This window comes from Lepisma saccharinum, chromosome 26 (assembly GCF_977018435.1).
Source record: "Lepisma saccharinum chromosome 26, izLepSacc3.1, whole genome shotgun sequence".
Taxonomy (NCBI): Eukaryota; Metazoa; Arthropoda; class Insecta; order Zygentoma; family Lepismatidae; genus Lepisma; species Lepisma saccharinum.
This window is the reverse complement of record NC_139254.1, coordinates 58514972-58536617: the sequence shown is the minus strand read 5'-3', so window position 1 is coordinate 58536617 and position 21646 is coordinate 58514972.

The window sequence follows — 21646 nt, the reverse complement described above, 5'->3', positions numbered from 1 at the left end:
AGAAAACAGGTTGTGGTGAATGACAGGACAAACATTAAAATTATCTGTGAATTCCATGAGGCATTACCTGATGACACCATATGTAGTGTTATTCTCATAGGTGAAAAATCATATGTTTATGATGTAAGAAATGAGAGAGTCACGGAGCAATTCTAGAGGTCCGATTCAAACACAGAGGCCCTTTGATTATAAACCAATAATATCAACACTTTGCTGTCAGGAAATATATTACTTACCCAAATTTTATAGCACCTCTGCTCGTGGCAGAAAAGCTTTTATATATATTACCTACCCAAATAACACAACACATCTGCCAAAAGCTTAAATACAGAAATATACAATGTTTTGTAAGTTACAGGCTTGGATTATATTATTGCAACAAGACCAAACCTTTCAGTTTGCATGACAAATATCCAAGAAGCCAATACTAGGAATTTCCTCAATATGATGGATGGTAAGTAATTTTCCCTGAAAGAGGGTACAGTATAGATAATAATTTCTCTTTGAGTCCCATGATAAATGACATCATTACTTTATGTCATAAGCAACCAATCAGAAAACAACACGTATCTAATAATTTATTGGATAATAATTTGTTGCACAGCATGATGCAATATAAATAAACCAGAAATAGGCCACAACTTGGCCACAAGTGGACCGGAAGTGGACCGGAAGTAGGCAAACAGGAAGTGGACCGGAAGTAAACCGGAAGTAAACCGGAAGTGGACCGGAAGTAAACCGGAAGTGGACCGGAAGTGGACCGGAAGTAGACCGGAAGTGGACCGGAAGTAAATATGTGTGGGTGTGGGTGGGTGTGGGTGTATGTGGGTGTGTATGTGGGTGTATCGTAGCCTAGTTTTAAGTGTGGCCAAAAAAAATATCAAGAGGGGCATATTTTTGACAAATTTATGGACAACAATCTCACAGAAGTGCCTTTTATAAGTATAGCCTCATCAATCTGAGGGGGGTCATACTTTCCCGGGAAATTCCCGAGGGCATTTTTACAAAAATCTTGGATTAGGCAGGGTTCCACACTAGAGCAAAAAACTCATATGCTCATGTTGAGCTTGTTTTAAGTATAGCCAAACCTGCTTGAGGGGGGTTCATACTTTCTCGGGTTTATAATATCATCAATACAACTACTAGAGTGTATTCAATTAAAGACCTAGGAGTAATTATTACCCATAATATGACTTTTACTGAGCATATTTCTTGCATTACCCAGAATGCCTACAGGAATCTTGGATTTCTAATAAGAAATGCTAAAAGTTTAAATGATATATGCTCTTTGTGTATGCTCTACAAATGTTTAGTTAGAAGCAAATTAGAATATGTTTGTTCGGTATGGGCGCCAAACTGTGACTCCCAGAAAAATATGATTGAACGTATACAGAAGAAATTTCTCAAATTTTTATATTATAAGAAGTATCGAATATCGCCAATAATTCTTAAAATACCATACAATGATTTATTAAATGAATTTGATTTTGTAAGCCTGTCAAATAGACGTGAAATTTCTCAACAAATGTTTCTGTATAAAATAATAAATGGACATATTGATAGTAGTTCTATACTAGAGAGAATATGGTTTAATGTGAGACAGGGTCATTTACGTAATAGACGTTTACTCTCATACAAAATCCCAAGAACAGAAATGTATAAAGGTTCCCCACTCAAAAAATGACACTTCAATATAACAAGATCTCAAATCATTTTGTGGACTTGGATTTCGGTATGACACGAACCAAATTTATGAATATGTTAAAGGGGTATCTCTCTTAATAATGTATTTATTATAAGAATTGGATTTGTCATATTGAAGTTTGTTGTAATGATATATTGTACCAGTGTTTGTGATACTTGTTTTGTGTAATTCAGATGAAATGTGTAAATATCTGAACATTTGTTGTCACAGTTAAGGAGTAAACCTGTTCTGTCACCAAGATGTCTGTATATATATATATATATATATATATATATATATATATATATTATGTATTATCTGTCTATGTTTGTGAATATGCGTGTGTGTAAAGGAGGAAGGAGGGAGAATGTGTACGTGCGTACATACAAGTTGTAAACGAAAATGTAATATTTTGATATTACCTTTCTGTAATTGGAGACGTGTCTCTGTTGAAGGGAAATAAATAAATAAATAAATAAATAAATAAAGTCTGCGTCTTATAGTCGCTTGTGACGGAACAATAGAGATTTCTTATAAAATATCGAACATAATAACCTATAGACAAGCACAACTGCGAGAAAGGATCACGCATGCAATCGCTGGTATTGATCATGATGTGTTGTGACGTGTGTGGCAGGAACTTGATTTCAAGATTGATGTCTGCAGATATGAGTTCACATATCGAGCAGTTGTAAGGTACATACCAAACTTGGATAGATTCTTTATATACTGATATGCACCTTTTTGCTGTATGTGTTATAGTTCTTGAACTATGAACGTTCCAAATCCCGGAAGGAATTATGGATCACCCTGCATTATTGTACCCATTCTTCGGAATAATGGAAAAAGTCAGCAATGAGGATAAAACCTTCAACAAGTAAGGAAGACTCTTTTACGATTCCTCAAAGTCCATACGCTGAAATTCCTGATTGCTTCGAATAGCAATGGAAACAGGATCAAACCTTGGTATTTACAACATTCCAAGTATGCGTACAGTGGACAATAGAATTCCACATTCCTATGTCAGACAATGCAACCAACATGGTCTTACGGTTGAACATTTCTTGCTCTAAGCCAACTCATCACTTTGTTTTTGTGTATCCCGGTCACCAACAGATTACAGGGTCTAACAACAAGAACAATGTGGGCTCTCTTGACAGGATCTATATACGGGCTCTGTGAAAACTAAGGAACTCGTATTATTTTTAAAATTACACTTGAATATACGTGGAATGTCTCCTGGTTACAAGCAGTGTTGCCAAATATGATTGTCTTTACTGTACATGTAAGGTCAAAATCATGTTCTTCAAGATGGACCGTGTGCTAAATGTACGATCCTCGAGAAGATTTTCGATGTATTGAAATTAATTAGCAACGACAAATAACCATTGGAACTTAATCTCACATTTGTGATTCTCCTTTTGTGAATGAGCAATAGAAAATCATGCCATATTCAACAAATGTCGAAACTGAATCTTTTCTAATGAAAAATATTACTTTATAAACTTTATAGAAACATTCCTAAGACTACGAAATGATTATGCTTCCGCATATATACACAAAGCGCAACAATCATCAAAGACAAGAAAGCGTTCAGGAAATAACGAACCATCATCTGCAATACGCGGATTTACATCTAATTTGGGTTCAAACTCGTTGAAAGTTCGTACGTCAATATACGTACACCCAACGACAAACGAAACAGTACACGAATTGGCCACCAGCATTTTCAGTCGGTCTGTATTACACAGTGTGATGGCAATGAATTGAAACAAAGACGTCAATAAGCAGAGCGCAATACCAGCTTCGAACCAACATAGTTTCATTCCTTAAACCAACACAGGATGCAGAATAAAAAGTAATGAAAATAACAGTGGAGAATTTGCCTACCATTATCTCTGTCATTGACTGTACGTACTAGGGTTGCTTTTTTATTATTGATAGCTATTTATTCAGCGTGCATTAAATTGATACTAAACAAAGGTACATGTGTTATACAGTCCGTACATTATAAAACCTGCCCCGAGCACAGATATGAAAAATCTGTGCATTTTGTACCTTACAACAATTTTTTATTTGTGTATATTGTTGTACTTTGTTGTTAAATTCTTGCATACTTATACTCCCCTCCCCTCCCTCTCTCCCTCCTATTCTTCCCCTATCGCATTTCATGTTCGTCTGAGGGACTTTTTTGTTTGAGGGAATTTTTTGGCGACAGGGTTATTTCACAAGGACTATGGCCCGCCAGATCTCCTGATCTCTCAAGTCCGGACTACTTCATATGGGTTTTTCGAAAGCGTTGAAGTATCACATTCAGAAGTACTCCATAAGGGTGCTAGGAATATGGAAAACCGTCTAGACATGTGTATCCTGCAAGAACGACGTCATTTCCAACATTTGTTGTAAGGTACTAAATGCGCAGATCACTATATTGTAACATTTCTCATATTTGTGCTAGAGGCCGGTTTCAAAATGTACACACTGTATTTTTATACTCTCCCCGTTTCGTTGAATGACTTTGCGCTGTAGCGGAACGAGGGCATGTATGCCATTCCTACACCAGGTGGTATTTCGTCCACCTTGTAATATCTTGACGACAACACTTTCATCATCTTCAAACTTGTTTCGTCAATTACATCCTTTATTGGACCCGAACTGGAAATCTGATGGAACAAGATACGGGCTATAGGGTGGATGGGGAAGCACAGACCAACCAAGTTTAGCGATTGCCTCTATTCTCCTCAGGTTTGTGTGAGAGCGAGCGTTATCGTGAAGAAGGAAGATGTCTCCGGGATCCCTGTTAGGCCGCACTTGTCGGAGTTGCTTCTGGTTGTGGAGGCTGCTGATGTAAAAGTCTGAAAGTTCGGGACAGCACATCCACAAGAACAACTCCAAAGATATCGCAAAAGATGATTGCTTCAATCGCAGCAAATCATCTAGCTCCGCTTCTACCAATTTTGACATTTGATTCGCTACTCCTATCGAGTGAATCACTTCTCTAGACAGAACACAATCGCTTGTGATTGTTTAACACGCTTTCTATTCCCGACACTAATTTAATGACGGTTTGCTATCTGTGACGGGTGTGTCTCACATCCGTCATTTTAGCTGATGCTACAATGGAGCACCCTATCGGGGAACCATTAAATTACGAACATTCATGCGCAAGATGTCCAATTTGGTGGATACAAACTCCTCCCTTCATATCTTGCTTCTGGAGTGAGGAAGAAAGAGGGTCATTACTTTTTGAACAACCTGTGTACATACAATGTAGTCTTCTTCAATAGAGGGGTTGGCTCTTATACTCTGTTCCGGTAATCTTTGGAGCGTGCGAACGAAAGCAAGTCTCTGCGGAAGTAGTGATTCGACGGCTCGAGAAATGAACACGTGCGAGAAAACTGGATTGCGTGGAAGGGGGAATCACCTGCAGTTACTAGCCTTTGCAGCAGCTACTTTGCTCCACCAACTTGCTTGCTTCCCTTCTCTACAGTTACGCGCAGCCTTGCTCCACAGATTCCCATACTTGAGTATAATTAATAAAATATAAAATAACCCATGGCGCAACCGCCCTTGAGGGCCATGGCGTATCTGCCGACTGCCGGCCTCAATACCACCTGACCCTACTCAGCCGAGGTGGGAGATCATCCAAGCAGTTACGGAGTGACGTGTGGTCAGCACGACGAACTCCTAGATTTGTTGTAAGTTTTCATGACCTGGTTACACTATTCATTCGTAGCTCCCCAATTTCCTCACGGTGGTGGCTGGCCACCGGTCTCATACACAGGCCGGAATCTCAGGAGAAAAGTTTCTCGGATCTGCGAGCGTCTCGTAACCGGAGCCCAAACGCATGACGCCTTAGACCGCAAGCCCATGTTGCGGGACACAGAGTATAATTGCCTTCTGGAAAAACCACTCCTTACATTCCAGAAAAGGAAAAGAAGCAATTTTTTCTACAAATTAAAATATGAATTTATTTCCAACATAAAAACCGGCAACTTTCTTTTGCGAATGATATGCTATATTCAACTGGGAACCGCCAATCAAGGTCCTTAATTTGTGTATAACTAATTAGTAATGAGCAGGCAAAGGTTAATAGCCAGATTACAAGATTACGTATCGCGTCGTGTATCAGCAGTAACGTTTGCTGAGGTACGACAAAGATTAATAGATGGAAAGCGGTCTCTGCCGCGTTGTGTGCCGGAAAGTCATTTTTCATGCAAACTGGCAACACTGTTCCACTGCATTCTCAGGTGGACTAATTACTTTATCGTTTTGTTGAAATTACGTTTTCTTACGAGAGCTTCCCAAAAGGAAATGGAAACTAGAAACGGATACTTATAAGTAATAAGGAAATTAAGTGGACAATGATTTTAAAGCTGGGTTGCTAATGGACCAGGAACCCATAAATTCTAATGGGTTTCATTGGGTTCCGCTGCAGGACCGGAATCTTTCTGTCCCACAAATTAAATTCGGTCCATGTTAAGTACTGTTTCATTGAAAAATTGTTCTGGACCGTATTTCAATTGTTCCTGAAAAAAGATTCCTGGACCGAATTTAAATTCATTCCTGGAAAAAAAGGTTCCTGGACCGAATTTAAATTCAATCTGAAAAAGTTCCTGGACCGAATTTAAATTCATTCTGGAAAAGTTCCTGGACCGAATTTAAAGTCATTCTGGAAAAGAGGTTTCTGGGTCGAATTCAAATTGATCCTGGAAAAAGGTTCCTGAACCGAATTTAAATTCATTCTGGAAAAAAGGTTCCTGGACCGTATTTAAATTGAGCTGGAAAAAGTTCCTGGACCGAATTGAAATGTTTTACAGATAAAAAGGTTTTTTACGGTCCAGAAGCCATTTAAGCTTGCTGATTTTCTCTCCTGGACCGGAATTGAATTTATTTAAAATTCCTCGACTTTTAACAACCCTGTTTTAAAGTTTTCCAAAAAAAGGAAGAGTTGGATCAAACCAACCCCATGGATGATTTTATCTTCGTTATTTAGCTTCGCTTTTCTGCCACTTTTGGCTAATTGCGACTATGAGGATGAGTAATGATATCCATACAGATACATTTATCAGTTTGTACTTGAGACTTCTAACAATTTATTTATTTATTTATGCTGCTGAAAAACAGCTAAGGAGCCTTTGTACAACAGTACGCATACATGTAAAAATACGTAAGTTACAAATTTATAATACAAGATTTGATGATAGAAATGTAAATGTAAAGGAGAAATACTAAATACATTAAATAACACATTAAAATACATCTGATGAATACAGTAAAGTAAAATTGATCTTTGATTAGGATAGGTGAAAATCATTATAATTACTGACTATAGAGTTTAGAAAATTATTGTTTTAATTATCTTTACATGTTGTCAATAACGACCCTTTTGTTCTTATACGATATGGCATAACTCGAATAGATATTCTGCATATAAGCGTTGAAACAGAGTAACAACCTTTTTAAGATTTTTGAAACAAATTTGTGATCATTTCTGTACTTCTTGATGAAAGGGATTCAAGTTTTTATTTGTTCAATAGATTGTCATAACTATAAAAGAATTTAAACATTTTGAATCTAAATATAATTAGGAAGGAAATTTATTTTGTATATTCTCAATTATGTCAAATTATACGTCAATTAAAAGTTGTTCATTAATTAATATTAGTAGGTATTGAACACCTAATATCCATCAATATACTAGAGATTTGCTTCAAAGCAATGGGCAATTAGGAAGGGGTGGGGGAGTTGCCATATCACTTGCTGCCCCCGCACTATGGCCTGTTAATGCTCAGTCTTCCCTACCAAGAGAATGTAAACTGTCCTTGTCACCCAAACGTTTGGAACCTATTCGCCATTACTGCTTCAAAATATTCAAATATTGCATAATGATATCACAATACCGGTTATGTAATCATAAATACAGTTCTTCCACATAATAGTGGTACAAAATCGACAGAAACTTCAGATATTGCAAAACTTTCAGGATAATTTGACCGCTCAAGTGCGGTGACGCATTTTTGCAGGTTTCAGGGGTGGAGGTACAGTTACGCACCAAATGTGCATTTATTTCAATATCGCCCGAATGGGCACTGCTACTAAAAAAAACCCTGGGTGTATCAAGAGTATGAATTTCTCTCCATATTGCAAGTGGAAGCGTTTTTTAGTGTTGATTATTAAGCTGAACACGACATTCGAAAACCCATTTTCGGAATCCCATGTATTCCTTATGGGGAATTAATTTCAACATCAAGTTACGCCTAATCAAATCAAAGTTTCGACTTTTCCACTGGTGAAATGCATCTTCCAACAGCCCTCTTTCCGTTGACATCTTTTTCTATTGCATCGGAAGTTTGATATTCCCAAGAGCAGAAATCGAATAATACTCCCATAAGACTAATGCATTTATCCTTGCCACCAACCGCCATCCTGGTAGTGTTGCCAAACGTGATGCGCATAAAAGAGATAAATTGCACCTTAAATGGAGCTATATTTACGAAGTGCTTCCTAGAGTAATGTTAGTTGTCAAAGGGGTGGGGCGCTGCTATTACCGTTAACTCTAAATTGATGACAATTTATTCTTAGTTTTCACCAACTAGATCCGGAGGCATCACCCATCTCATGGTCGTACAAAATCAAAAATAAAGGATTCTCTGATAACAATATTATGCCAATTTCACACGACGCTATAATTGATTGATTTTGTGTTTTAAGTCCACTTTATGCACAGTAAGGCTAATTGGGACTGGACCTATAGTTTAAAGTGGGATCCGAACAACTTGTGCCTCCACCGGGTATTGAACCCTGGACCCCTTGATTACAAGGCAGCGACGCTATCACTGCTCCATCGGGGAGGCCCACGGCGCTATAAGAAAAGCAGCTGGGGATATAAGAGGGGGATGGGGCGACGCAATCAATACAACAATATCACGTCACGTGCAAAATGTATAATCATGGCAAAAGTTGGTCTACGTGGGCCGGAACCAGTGATGGGATAATAGTAGGGCACGGGGACAGGCGCCCCGGTTCACAGCAGAAAGAGCCAGATCTGGCTCCTAGAGGGCTAAGTTGGCAACACTGCCACGGGGGGAAGAGCCCTATACTTCCCAATACCGATAGTGATACATCGGATCAGACCTAGTTCAATTGAGAAAGGGACACTTACAAAGAGCACCCACGCCCAGGAAGTGGATTGAAAATCTGGCCACTTAGCGTCCGCCAAGGTGGTCAGCAACGTCACGGTTGAGAGCTTACATTACTTAAAACAGTGGTTCTCAAACTGTGGAACTCGTACCCACAGGGGTACATGAACGACTAGAAGGTGGTACGGAAGAGAATTGTCGAGAATACCCACACGACAAGATTTTTTCAGCAGGTGTGTAGAGCAGATTTGATAGCTTTAACACTCAACAGGAAAATAAAGCTGAGATTGTCACTGATACTCATACTTTTTGAAATAAAATACTCCTTCGAAATCTACAATAGAGTAAATTTGGAGCCGAATCTCCGCTTGAAAGTTTGAAGTGCACAACCAGACATCAAGAAACTGGGTCAGGCAATGTCGGCACATCCTTCTCACTAGAAACTCTGAGGATTTACAATAAAAACTCCAAGATTGTGCTTGACACTTTGTTTACAAACTTATTTTTAATTATTATCTCTGGAAAGATATGTGAAAATTAAAAGTTTTTAAAACATTTATTAGCATAAATGTGCTCCAATATCTTTTATTTTTGTAACTAATCACAAAGACTTTAAACGTAGGAATACCCAATAAAGTAATAAATGTAGGATTCGTATGTTTATCTTTCCACATACAGCCTGAATGCCATTTTGCTCTATTGCCGATAGAGGCCTCCAACATAGCAAAAACATCCCACCAATCAGGCAGCCAAAAAGAATCCTAAAGTTCCACTATTCCGAGAAAATCTATGCTGGGTGGGGGGGTACATTAGACATTTAGTGTCACAACTAAGGGTTACAATAAGTCAAAAGTTTGATAACCGTTGACTTAAAACATTATGGAAGTAAATTGTCAAGGCTCGATAAAATTGAGAACACTCAATTAGAAAAACAAAGTTGGACATAGTGCTTTCGACATCACCATCCTCATCGTCGCGATTAATCAAATGTAGCAGAAAAGCGACGTATAATGACCTAATTCAATCAATCGTTTCGCCGTCACCTTGTAATCAAGGCTTCCCGGGGTCGAGTACGGTTGAGGCATATTGTAAAGTAATTCGGATTCCACTTTAAACTGTAGGTCCAGTCCCGATTAGCCTATTGGTGCATAAAGTGGACTCGAAAGAACAACTCAGTCCTTTCAATATACACTGTATCAAGGGAGCAAGGTCGCGCAGAAGGATAGGAAGGAGGTTGGTGGTCCACGCTGATACATCCCCCCTCCACGCAATCCTGTTCACTCGCACGTGTTCATTGGTCAAGTCCTTTCGAGTCACTACTTGTGCAGAGACTTGCTTTCGTTCGCTTGCTCCAGAGATCCCCGGGACAGAATGTAGTCATTCTGTACATGCAATTGATAATGAACAATCAGCAGTCCTTCGTGCGCGAAGTATTGGGTTGCATAACTCCAGGGTCTAGTATTTCCTGTATATCCGATTACGTGTGCGTAAAACTTACCACGTGTTACCTAAAGGTTCAAATATGGCCAGCAAGAAATTCTAAATAAGCGATGGGCGACAATTTCCACCAGGAAGGAAAAAAAAATTCTCGCAAGGGAATTATTTAAGAGCGAATCTCGAACGGGCGCATTGGACTTGACTCAGCAACTTCCAGAATTGAAGCCGAGCGCATAACGACCCAGTCACTTTATAGGTTTCCGATACGTTTGTTCAGAGATTTCACTGGCCGTTGTCCCAAGTTTATCACCGGAACGAAGGACACGGAACCGGAAACAAACGCTACAGAGACAGAACAGGACACAGGGATTCCAATGTTAGAAGATCCTTCCAGATTAGATTCATGACATGAATTGAGGTCAGACCGGGGGCGATTTGATTGGCTGAGAAATTCCCAGCAAAGGACGTGCGAACTGGAGAGGATTGGTCAAAATTCTTAGTCGGGAGGGAGACGCGTTAAGTGATCCCTTCTGGACTCTCCGGCTCCAGAATGCTCCAGGAAGCTTCCTACAGGAAACCCACCGCTGGAGGATCGATATCTCCAGGCAACTTGGTCCGGTAAAGCGAGGCCACCCTATTCAGTTATCCCCACCCTTGGCTTCTCGATGCCTTATGACTCCTCTCCTCTGCAACAATGCTTCTTTGTCAATAATGCTCTTCCTGTTACGTTACCTCTACAGAAAAACTTGATTTAAGTTTTTAATAAAGACCTGTGTTTGGATCTATATAATATTTTATCTCGTTGACTTTTTCAAAACCGGGCAATCAAATGAATAACAAATCAAGCTGGTGTAAGGGGTGGCTTATAGTAGTACCAAGATGACGTCAAAATGTAATGATGTACCTTAATTTCTACACCCTGTTGTCATGACAGTTACGATATTTATGAGCATAAACAAGCAGACAGATATGCAAAACAAGCTACTCAGATGAAAGAAACAATTCAATTACCATTGCACTACACAGTTCATTTTCCGAGGTTTAAAAAGAAAATGTTTGAAGAATGGAAGTTATGGTGTAATACTCATTATAATTAGAAAGGTATGGACTTTATGTCCTTGGTTTTATAATTGTAAAGAATCAATAAATGCAATTTTTTTAATAAATAGACTCAGAAGCGGTCATGTGAGAACATATCATCATTTACTTAAAATACTCATTTCAAAATCTCCAAATTGTGACTGGTAATTTAAGGGATGAAGCTCAACATATTATTTTGGAATGTCTAATTCACTCAGAGAAACGAAAGACTTTATATAGAACATTATCAAAAATTAATGTGCATTTTCTCATAAATTTGACTTCATTGTTGTATGCACCAGATATTCGAATTGAATATACATCAAAATGATTTGAACGATTTCAACTTGTTATATATAATGGTCAAAATAAGATGCAATTTCTCACATATGTACTGTAACTGTCCAACTTAAAGTGTCAATGATTATCGGAAAGTTAACTCACAACTGCTCAATGTGAGCACCCTTCGTTGCTCTGCACACGTCAATACGGTAATTGTGAGCTGAACGCCCAATCCATTGAAGTGATGTGACAGTCTCTCGTTAAGGAACCCTCTTACATTAGGCTGGAAGTGGCATTGGGCTCCATCTAGCTGATGGATCAAGTCTGCACGGTCATGTGTAAGCTATGGAATAAGCCAGGTGGTCAGCATGTTCAAGAATGTTTGGCCAGCTACAGCAGCCATTTTATAACTGGTCAGCCTGACATCTAGAGGCAGAATTTAGAACTACTGGGACCATTCCAAAGAAAACTTAAGGATGTGTTAAAATGTATTTCACGGCATATTTGATCACTGATTATGTTGTATTGGCCATGGAACATGTTTTTATCGTTTATATCACTTGCTTTTTTTAAAGAAGCTAATATAAAATTATAATATATTTATTTAATGAATGAGTAAATGTAATTATACACAAAAGTTATTAAAAGTGTATTTGAAGTTTGTATGTAAAATTTACATATCAAATGTATCTTATTTACATAAAATGTTTGCTGGTCAAAAACAGCCAAATATAAAGCTGTAAGTTCAATAAGATTTATTGTTGATGATGACTTTTAGTTATTAAATAAATACAGATATCAAGGAGTACGAAGATATATTGGTGGGGTCAAAGGAATGATATATTTTTAATCTGCGAGAGAGGACTTGTTACTTAGGACTAAAAACTCCTTACCTAGTTGAAACCTGAGGCTGTAAAAGGACACTCAGTACACATAGGGACAACACGCAACCCTGCGTAGGTCCAGACAGAGCCTCGTTGGCTTGCAATACTGCAGTAACCGGAGTGTACTATGTGAACATGAAGGTCACCCTTAAACTTCTGCACTAGACCCAAAATAACCACGGAAATTAAAAAAAAGATAGAAACTCCATCAAGTGAAATAAACGTTACTACAGATCTATTACATTTTAATATTTATGATATGAGTGCCTTACATGTAAGAGTATGTTCCATTTATTATATGTTTCCGTCTCCAGCTGTAAGCATGTTTGTCCCATGTATATCAAATACTTCATCCAACTCCCCCTATCTAGGATCGCCACGGAACTTACAAAAGTTGGCAACCTTATCACATGTTGCAACACTGAATGTTGCACGAAACTTCACCGTGGACTATTAACTTGATTTATTATACAAATAACCTCATTTGTTGATTGATAGATTATGCATACACATTCTCAATTTTATTTATAACAATATTTTTATTAATCGTACTCCATCACGAAAGGATATAAACAATGGCAGAAATGGATTAATAAATTCCTGTTTCCTTAGGAAACTTAGCTCATGTAACAATGACGAAAATATAACACAGGAACGAAAAAAGTTGCAGCTTTATATTTAAAACGTATCAATGCAGTTCATGAGTAATAGCGCAAACTAACACAGGTGAAAGTACACGATAATAGAAGCAAAAAGTCTATGTTAAGGTGGGTCGAGATAATCGCGAATGTGTGATTACAAGTCGCCACTGACGTCATTGTTTGGAAATGTCCGATTTGGTAAAATGATTGATTGATGAGTGATTGATTTAGTTAATTTACTCCGCGTTTTGTGCATCTTGGCTAATTTGCGAAGATGGAGATTAGTGATGAAATGATGAAATTGATGAATGGACATTCACAAACAATCAAGCCCGATCGCGATTCAAACCCGGGACCCTTGCCGTCGCAGAACGATGTGGTAACTCAGCTACAGGGTCTGTCTAGTTGTTAAAATGCTAATAATGTGTGCGAATGTGTGGTTACAAGCCGTCATTGATTGCATTTTGTAAACACCGAGGGGCTTTACTCCTTCCGCGGTCCGAGGTTTGCTCTTTGTTTACAAAACAGAGACCAGTTTGAAACTCCGTAGAGGACGGACGTGTTTTTCGAGTGGTGCTATTTGCGACGTTGCCGGGTGACAGCTCTTAAGATGGGGACGGAGCTTGCTGTGTGGAGAGCGCGTGTGGGGCGATGGAACGCCCGTAGATGCTCAAGTGCTGGGAAATCCTTCGACGTACATAAAGGAAACGTGCACACAGAGACGGCCATTTGTGCCATCCTGCTTACCATGCTGCTAGTGATAGGCGGCGTGGAGTTGAACCCGGGTCCAAACTCGGGAGACGAATTGGACTGCATCTTGGACAAGCTTAAAGCTCTGGACAGTGTACCGTCGGCTATCAAAAATATTAATGACAAACTGGGAACACTACAAGATGTGTACGAGAAGACGGCGAATATCGAGACGGGGTTAGCATCCATTGGAAGGAGGCTAGAGGAGCTCGAGAGAGAGAACCACTCTCTGCGGGAGGAGAACGAAGATCTGTGGCGTAGGCTTTGTGCAACGGAGGCTGATGTGGACAGAATCATCGGCCACTCGAAAAGGAACAACCTTATTTTCGATGGCATGGAAGAAACTGGCCGTGAGACCTGGCAGCAGTGTGAGGACAAAATCAGGAAGCTGGTGAGGGAGAAGATGGGGGTAGAGCTCGACCAGGAGGCTGTCGAGAGAGCTCACAGGCTTAATTACAAGGTTGCCGGCTGCAGACCCATTATAGTGAAGCTGCACCATTACAAAAGGAAGGAGCAGATATTGGCGAATCAGAGGAAACTACGCGGCACATCCGTGTACGTAAGAGAAGATTATTCACCCAGAATTGCGCAGCAGCGACAAGTGCTCACGGGACACATGTTAGATGCCAGGAGGGAAGGGAGACGCGCGTACGTATCTTACGACAAGCTGATTGTAGACGAATATGTTTACAAGACGAACGACGATTGCTCGGACATTATTTGTGTGGGACAACGGAGAGGACGCGACGATCTGCGTGGTGCTGCCGGAGAGGGCGGAAGATATGGCAACAGCGCAAACGGAAGGGATAATGGAGCCTCTGGAAGCATCGACAGGTTGTCTGATGGACAAGAGGATGACATCGGCACGGGAGAAAGGCGCCCGCAGGAATCAAACACCGCCGGGGGTACTGGTGCTTGGGGAAGGGGGTTAGTGAACCGGAAAGCCCAGGAACGTTTCCAGGAATTCAACCCAAGAGGAGATCCCAGGTTGCGGAGTCGAAGCAGGGGAGGCGTGCCGTGACCTTTGGACCCGGCTGTAAACGAAGGGAGCATCAGGCAGGAACCAGGTGAGTTTATGCGACATTTGGGAGAAGAGGGGGTGGGGGGAGGTGAGATTGGTGGCGAACCCCGAGCGTTTTCGAAACGGGTTTTGAAAATTCTTAGCTGGAATGTGGGGGGCTTGCAGGGCAAACTTTCTCAGTCTGAATTCTGTAGATATGTCACCGAATTTGACATTGTGGTATTTGTGGAAACGTGGTTTAGCACGGCGGAGACGCCGCAGGGTCTGGGAATGGTGGGGTATGCACAGATCATGAAGAGACGGGCTGGGAGGGGGCGGTATCCAGGGGGGCTGATGGTGCTCGTGAAAGAAAGCCTACGGGCACAACTGACTAAAATAGAGATTGACTGTAATGGGATTCTAGGCGTGCACCTGTGTATAGACAATATTAAATTATGCTTGATTGCACTTTATAACCAACCAGTCTCGTCCAAGTACCACAATGACAGATTCTTCGAGCGAGTAGCTGATTTTCTGCACCTTGTCGAAGATAAATATCCGCAGACGGACGTGCTGTTGCTGGGGGATTTTAATGCGAGAATTCGAGGGGAGGATTGCACGACGAACGGGGAAGAGGGGGGAGGGAGGGTTAGACGAAGCCTAGATCAACAAATAAATGCGGAGGGGAGAAAGTTGCTCAACCTGGCGGAGAGTTTTGAACTAGAGGTCATGAACGGGAAATACGGGAGGGATTTCGAGGGAGATTTCACATTTGTGTGCGAGGCCGGGATGTCTGTGATTGACTATATTTTTTCAACTTGCGGATTGGCCAATAGGGTGGCGGAGTTCTATGTTGACGAGCGGACAGAGAGTCGGCACTTCCCGTTGGTGCTGGAAGTGGAGTGTCCGATCACGGTTAATTTTAATGCAGTGGCGATTCCTTGGCAGAAAGAACAGGAAACCTCGATTCTGAGGCAATATAAGATTTCAGAGGAGGGGCTAGAGTGGTTCCAACAAGGGTTGCAAGATGATATAGCGGTTATGCTTACCAGGGAAATGGAAAGAGCGTTGGGCGAAGGCGAGGTGGAAAGAGGGGTCTCTTTATAATACCACATCATAATGCGAGCAGCGAGGCACATGTTGCGGGACACACGTCAACAAGTTCCCAGCAAGGCTGACACGTGGTATAATGACGTATGTAAGATGCACAAACGAATATTGGATCGATCTCTAAGGCAATTCCGTGCTCGCAAAACTGAGCATTCTAGATTAAATTACTTAGAAGAACGCCGGCGTTACGCGCAAGTTTTGGAAAGGGAGAGGGAGAAGTGGGGGGAGAGGAAAGTGAGGGCTCTTCAGGAGGCCATCCAAGGCCGGGATACGAGGAACTTGTGGCGGATTATTCGCAACCTGCAAGGGAGTCGGTACACAATAGGCAGTATCTCTGCACGGAGCTGGGAGGATCATTTTCTCAAGCTGCTGGAAGGGGAGGGGGGGTCAGGGGCTATTCCAAACGAGGGCAGGTTCCTGGGTACTTTTGTTCCAATCCTTGACGAAAGTGTGTAGAGGCTGGAATATGATGCTGCTGTTCGCTCGCTGAAAACCGGCAAGGCGGCGGGTATCGATGGAATCGGACCAGATCTCGTGAAGGTGCTGAATTGTAACGAGCGATTGGCAGAAACGGGAAGGTCTCTGCTCAACAACATATTCAATAGTGGAACCTTCCCCAAAATATGAAAAACGAGCGTTATTTGTCCTCTTTACAAGGGGAAAGGGGATGTAAATGACACTAATAATTACAGAGGTATTTCTCTCCTGCCCGTGTTAGGGAAAGTATATTGTAGTATTCTGTACAACAGATTGAGAAAATGGGCCGATATTTTTGATAAACTGACCCCCCTGCAGGCTGGTTTCAGGTCCAATTATAGCACTATAGATAATGTTTTTGTCCTGAACACATTGATCCAAAGCAAGTTAAACGAGAAAAGGGGAAAATTATATTGTTGTTTTGTTGATTTTGAAAAGGCGTTTGACTCTATCAATAGGCAAATGCTGTGGGGGAAGTTATAGGACATGGGGGTTTCGGCTAGAATGATTAATACGCTAATGAATATGTACAGAGGGGTCACATTTTGTGTCAAATGTGGGCAGGGGGTGGTGTCTGGGCATCACGAGAGCACGGTAGGCGTCAAGCAGGGATGCATACTTTCACCTTTACTTTTCATTCTATTTATTAATGACGTTGCTAGCTTCGTGGGAGAAGGAGCTGAAACACCGGAGATAGTCGGGACACCGATACCAATGCTTCTCCATGCGGATGATCTCGTTTTAATATCAAACGAAGTACAGGGGTTACAGCGGGGATTGAACAGACTTAAACAATATTGCACAACATGGAAGTTGAAGGTAAATACACGAAAAACTAAAATAATGGCGTTCAAGAAAGGTTATGTTTTCGCAGCAAAGGAGCGGTGGACCTATGGGGATTCCGAGCTTGAAAGGGTCAAACGTTTCACCTATCTAGGCATCACGCTGAGTATGGCAGGGGAGTGGACAAAGCACATAGAAGGCAGAAAGGGAAAAGCTTGTTATGGGCTGGGCAAGGTAGAGCGACTGCAAAGGAAAGTCCCTACAGTCAGTGTGAGATTGCTGGACCAAATTTATGAAGCAACGGTGAAAGCAACCCTATTTTACGGCGCGGAACTATGGGGGAGGGTAGGGGGGCGAGTAGCAAATCAGATACAAGCGCGGTTTTTAAAACAAATACTGGGAACCAGCACGAGTGCAAGCACGTGTGGCGTCCTGAGGGATATGGGAAAACATAGGGAGGATGTCGAAGCGAGGATGAGATGTTTCAAGTACTGGATGAAGCTGGAACAAGGGGCTGGAGACTCACTGAAAGAACAGTGTCTGCGAGTTCAGATTGAGGAAGGGTTCGCACGCCACTGGGCAAGTGGAATTAAGGACGACTTGTACAGAATGGGTCTGGGGGAACTGTGAGAAGAGGTGAGGGGCGGGAGGTGCGAAACTGGGATGTTGCAAATCATAAGGGAGAGGTTGGTGGACAGTAGCAGGCAAGACATCATGGCAGAATGTAGGGAGAAGGTAACGCTCGTCGCCGCACAACCGCCAGGGGTGTGGGTGGAATGGGGGAGAAAACGATATATTGATACGTGTACATACCAGCAAAGACGTGGATTCGCCTGGTTCCTGCTAGGGGGGTGGAGGCAACACAAACTCAAGGGGCCGGACGGTCGTGCCATCTGCACGTTATGCGGCGGAGAGGAGACGAGGGCTCACATCCTACACGAGTGTGTTTGGTCGGCACCCCTCAGACAACGCAAATGGGGGGACAGTGCAAGGGACAGCATTGAGCAGACCATCCAGGCTATATGTAGGGAGGAGAGGAGTGGTATAACGAATGTAAATATCAAAGCCCTGGGCTCCTATTTTCATGCAGTTTGGAGGGAGCGCAGGAAACTGCTGCAAGGAGTCAGTGAAAGTGAAGGGTACGGAACAGCAGGGGCTCAAGCATAGGTGAAGAGTGTAATGTAGTGTTGTGAAAATGAACAATCTCAAATGCAAGAAGAGGACCACATTGCTATTTATATATGTACCCATCATCCAATAAAACATGCAGACATTTTCAAAGTCATTAAGACCTATGAAGAACCCCATCTATAACATGATTGCGCCCACAATGTGACCGAATGTCACGCATGCGAGCGTACAAGACGTGGCCAAGGGCCACGTCGAAAGTACGCGAGTCAATATATAAAAATGGATGTATGTTTGTGTGTGTTTGTTCCAGCACAACTCTCGAACGCCTGGAGCGATTTCAACCAAACTTGGTACACATGTCACTTGCAATGTTGAAAGAAATACTGTGGAGGTAAGACACCCCTGGCACCTCTAGGGGTTCGGGTAGGAAGTAGACATAAAATAGCATTCTGTTGGGTGACATTTTCGTGTCATATCCTGCAAGATATGCTTCCCGCTACACAGCACGGCGAATTTGGTTGCCGACACAGAAGGTGTGCTGTTGCTAACCTGGAGGAATTTCAACCCAATTTGGTGCACATATCACTTACAACCTGGAAAGAAATATTGGGGTGTAAGACACCACTGGCACCCCGAGGGGTGGGGATGGGAAGAGGGTTACATGTAAAAATATTCGAAAACGACCGATATTACAGCGGAATCCATAGTTTTCGGAGTCGCTAAGCTGATTGGTGACATTCACGATCACATTTGAGAGAGATGGGAGAGAGAGAGATAGAGAGACACTTGTTTTTTGATCACGATCAACAAGTCACATGGGAATTCTAGTAAGTACTGCGGAGTGGCTTTAAGATCGCCATGTTTCTCTCACGGACAACTTTAATAGAAGATTGGGATTAATAAATACCCGGGCAACGCCGGGCAATCTGCTAGTATTACATAAAAAGGAAACTCTTATTGTCCTTTGCTTCTAACTAATTATTTTAAATTCAGATCTGCTTTTAATATTATGATCCAATAGCTATGTTTAAAATTCCCGTTGTATTCTAATTATATTTTAGAAAGGATATGATTTAGGAGAACTTAATTTCAAAACCACAAATGTCGTACACATCAATTTTCACTTATCTTATATTACTGCGTTAAATCTCAACTTATTTTGACAAACATACTCAAAGAATGTAGAAAAGATAATACGACTTACAAACAATTAAGAAAATAGATTGAATATTTTTACGACTGAAAGAATTATACAGCACCAAAGCAGAAAACAGAAACACTAAACATATATGGTTAGTACGTTACCTCAAACAAAAGCTGAAGTCAGGTGCTGAAATACAGCATCCATATACTAACCTGAAATGAGAGAAAATACTCTAATTAGAAAAAAAGTGAGGGCGAGACATTTTCATGTAGCTGTATGAATGATTTAGTTTATCAATATAAACAAGCATACATTAAACAAAATTGAAACGTATATTCGTTATTTCTACGTATATATACAGGGTGGTGCAAAAGTAGGTTGACAGTTCACAGTAATATACAAGAAATTATTTAACGTCAACTTACTAAAGAAAATTGATAAGGTTGAAAAGATTGGATTGATCTTGCCAAGGATAGGAATTTGAATTTGAATTTGATTTTAAAATTTTGGGTCGTCAGCACTTAGGTTATTTTGTACCCTTCACATTATACGGGGTCCAGCCCTTTACCGTTACAAATAACAACTCTAACGTTGCATAACTAAAATATTAAAATCTTCTGACTTCCGTTAAAAGCTGAGGCTGTAAAGAGGCACTCAGCACACACAAGGGAAAAAAACAGGACAACACACAGAATTTATATTGGCGATAGGGCCAGTCGCCAGAGCCTCGTTTGTCTGCAAAATACAGTCCTTAGTGTACTACGTGGAAGTGAGTTTGACAATTGGGTGCACTACGTTGAATATCACACCCTTACAACCCGCCAAGGGTAAGGACAGATTGAAAACTTACAGTAGCTATGTTGCTGCAGCCATAAACCTTCGGGTTTAAGAAAGCTAGAGAGTTAGTTAGTTTGTGGCTGTGAGGAACATCATCAAAATTTGGGGGCTTCCATCGGGAATCAAACCCAGCACCGAACGCACCGAAGGTGAGAGCTCTAGCAATTTCTATACCCGGGAGCCCGATAAAAACGTTCTCTACTACGCTGATTAGAAGGAAGACGAATTAAGATCATGGAACAACGCTTTTAATATACATCAGTGACCATTTCGTAATCTCAAAAGACGAGTAACAGGTGCTTGGTTCCACCATAAAGACAACACTTCTTCCCTTACAGCATCTCCAAGGACCAGGATTCAAGCATCACTGACCTCGCATCGCGGGTTATAGCAAACATCAATGCGGTTAACGAGAGGATGGAGTCTTCTTATAGGAACATTTCTCCCTGGATACGGGGCTCGCGGTAGGTGCTAAAGAATCATAGGTCTTGGTCGTCGTGTTTTCTGAAGAAGGAATGCCCACGCTTGGCGGATGTCTCTCTACGCTCTGTTGCCCACCGCTGACGTTTATGGCACAGGAAAAAGATTGCTGTGCACGTGAAGGCCAGCCCGGTAACTGAGAGGCAATTATAGATCGGAATAAAAACTAAATTTTAGCCATGCAGGGCCAGACTGGCCCCATATTCTACTTTTAATTTATTTACAATATCCTGAATACATGGGGGCCAGAAATAAAGTTACCCAACTCAGAGTCCTCTGTAGCCTGTTTGAAGTATCGTAGAACTCTGACATTTGGTCAATCCACTACGCAGACCATGGGGAACGGGATGGCGATATAAAAAAAATATAGTTCAATTTTCCGCCACCAGGTTGAAATGTGGCGCTGTACATCCATGACGGGTTGTAATAATGACGTAAACTGCTCCAATTGGTTATGGATTTGCCTTTACCTTGCAATCTTGCAATAAACGAGAGATTATTTTCTCGCTACTTCCAGCTACTAACAAATGTATTTCTAATTAATAACTCAGCTGAATCACTTAACGTGAGTGCTGAAGAAAAGTGTTTCATTATTACAGCGCCACATTTCAATCTGGTGGCGGAAAATTGAACTATTTTCTTCTTTATCGCCATCCTTTTCCCCATGGTCTGCATAGTGGATTCATCAAATTTCAGAGTTCTATGACGCCTCAATCAGACTACAGAGGGCTCTGAGTTGGGTAACTTTATTTCTGGCCACCCGGTACATTGATTAATTCATTGG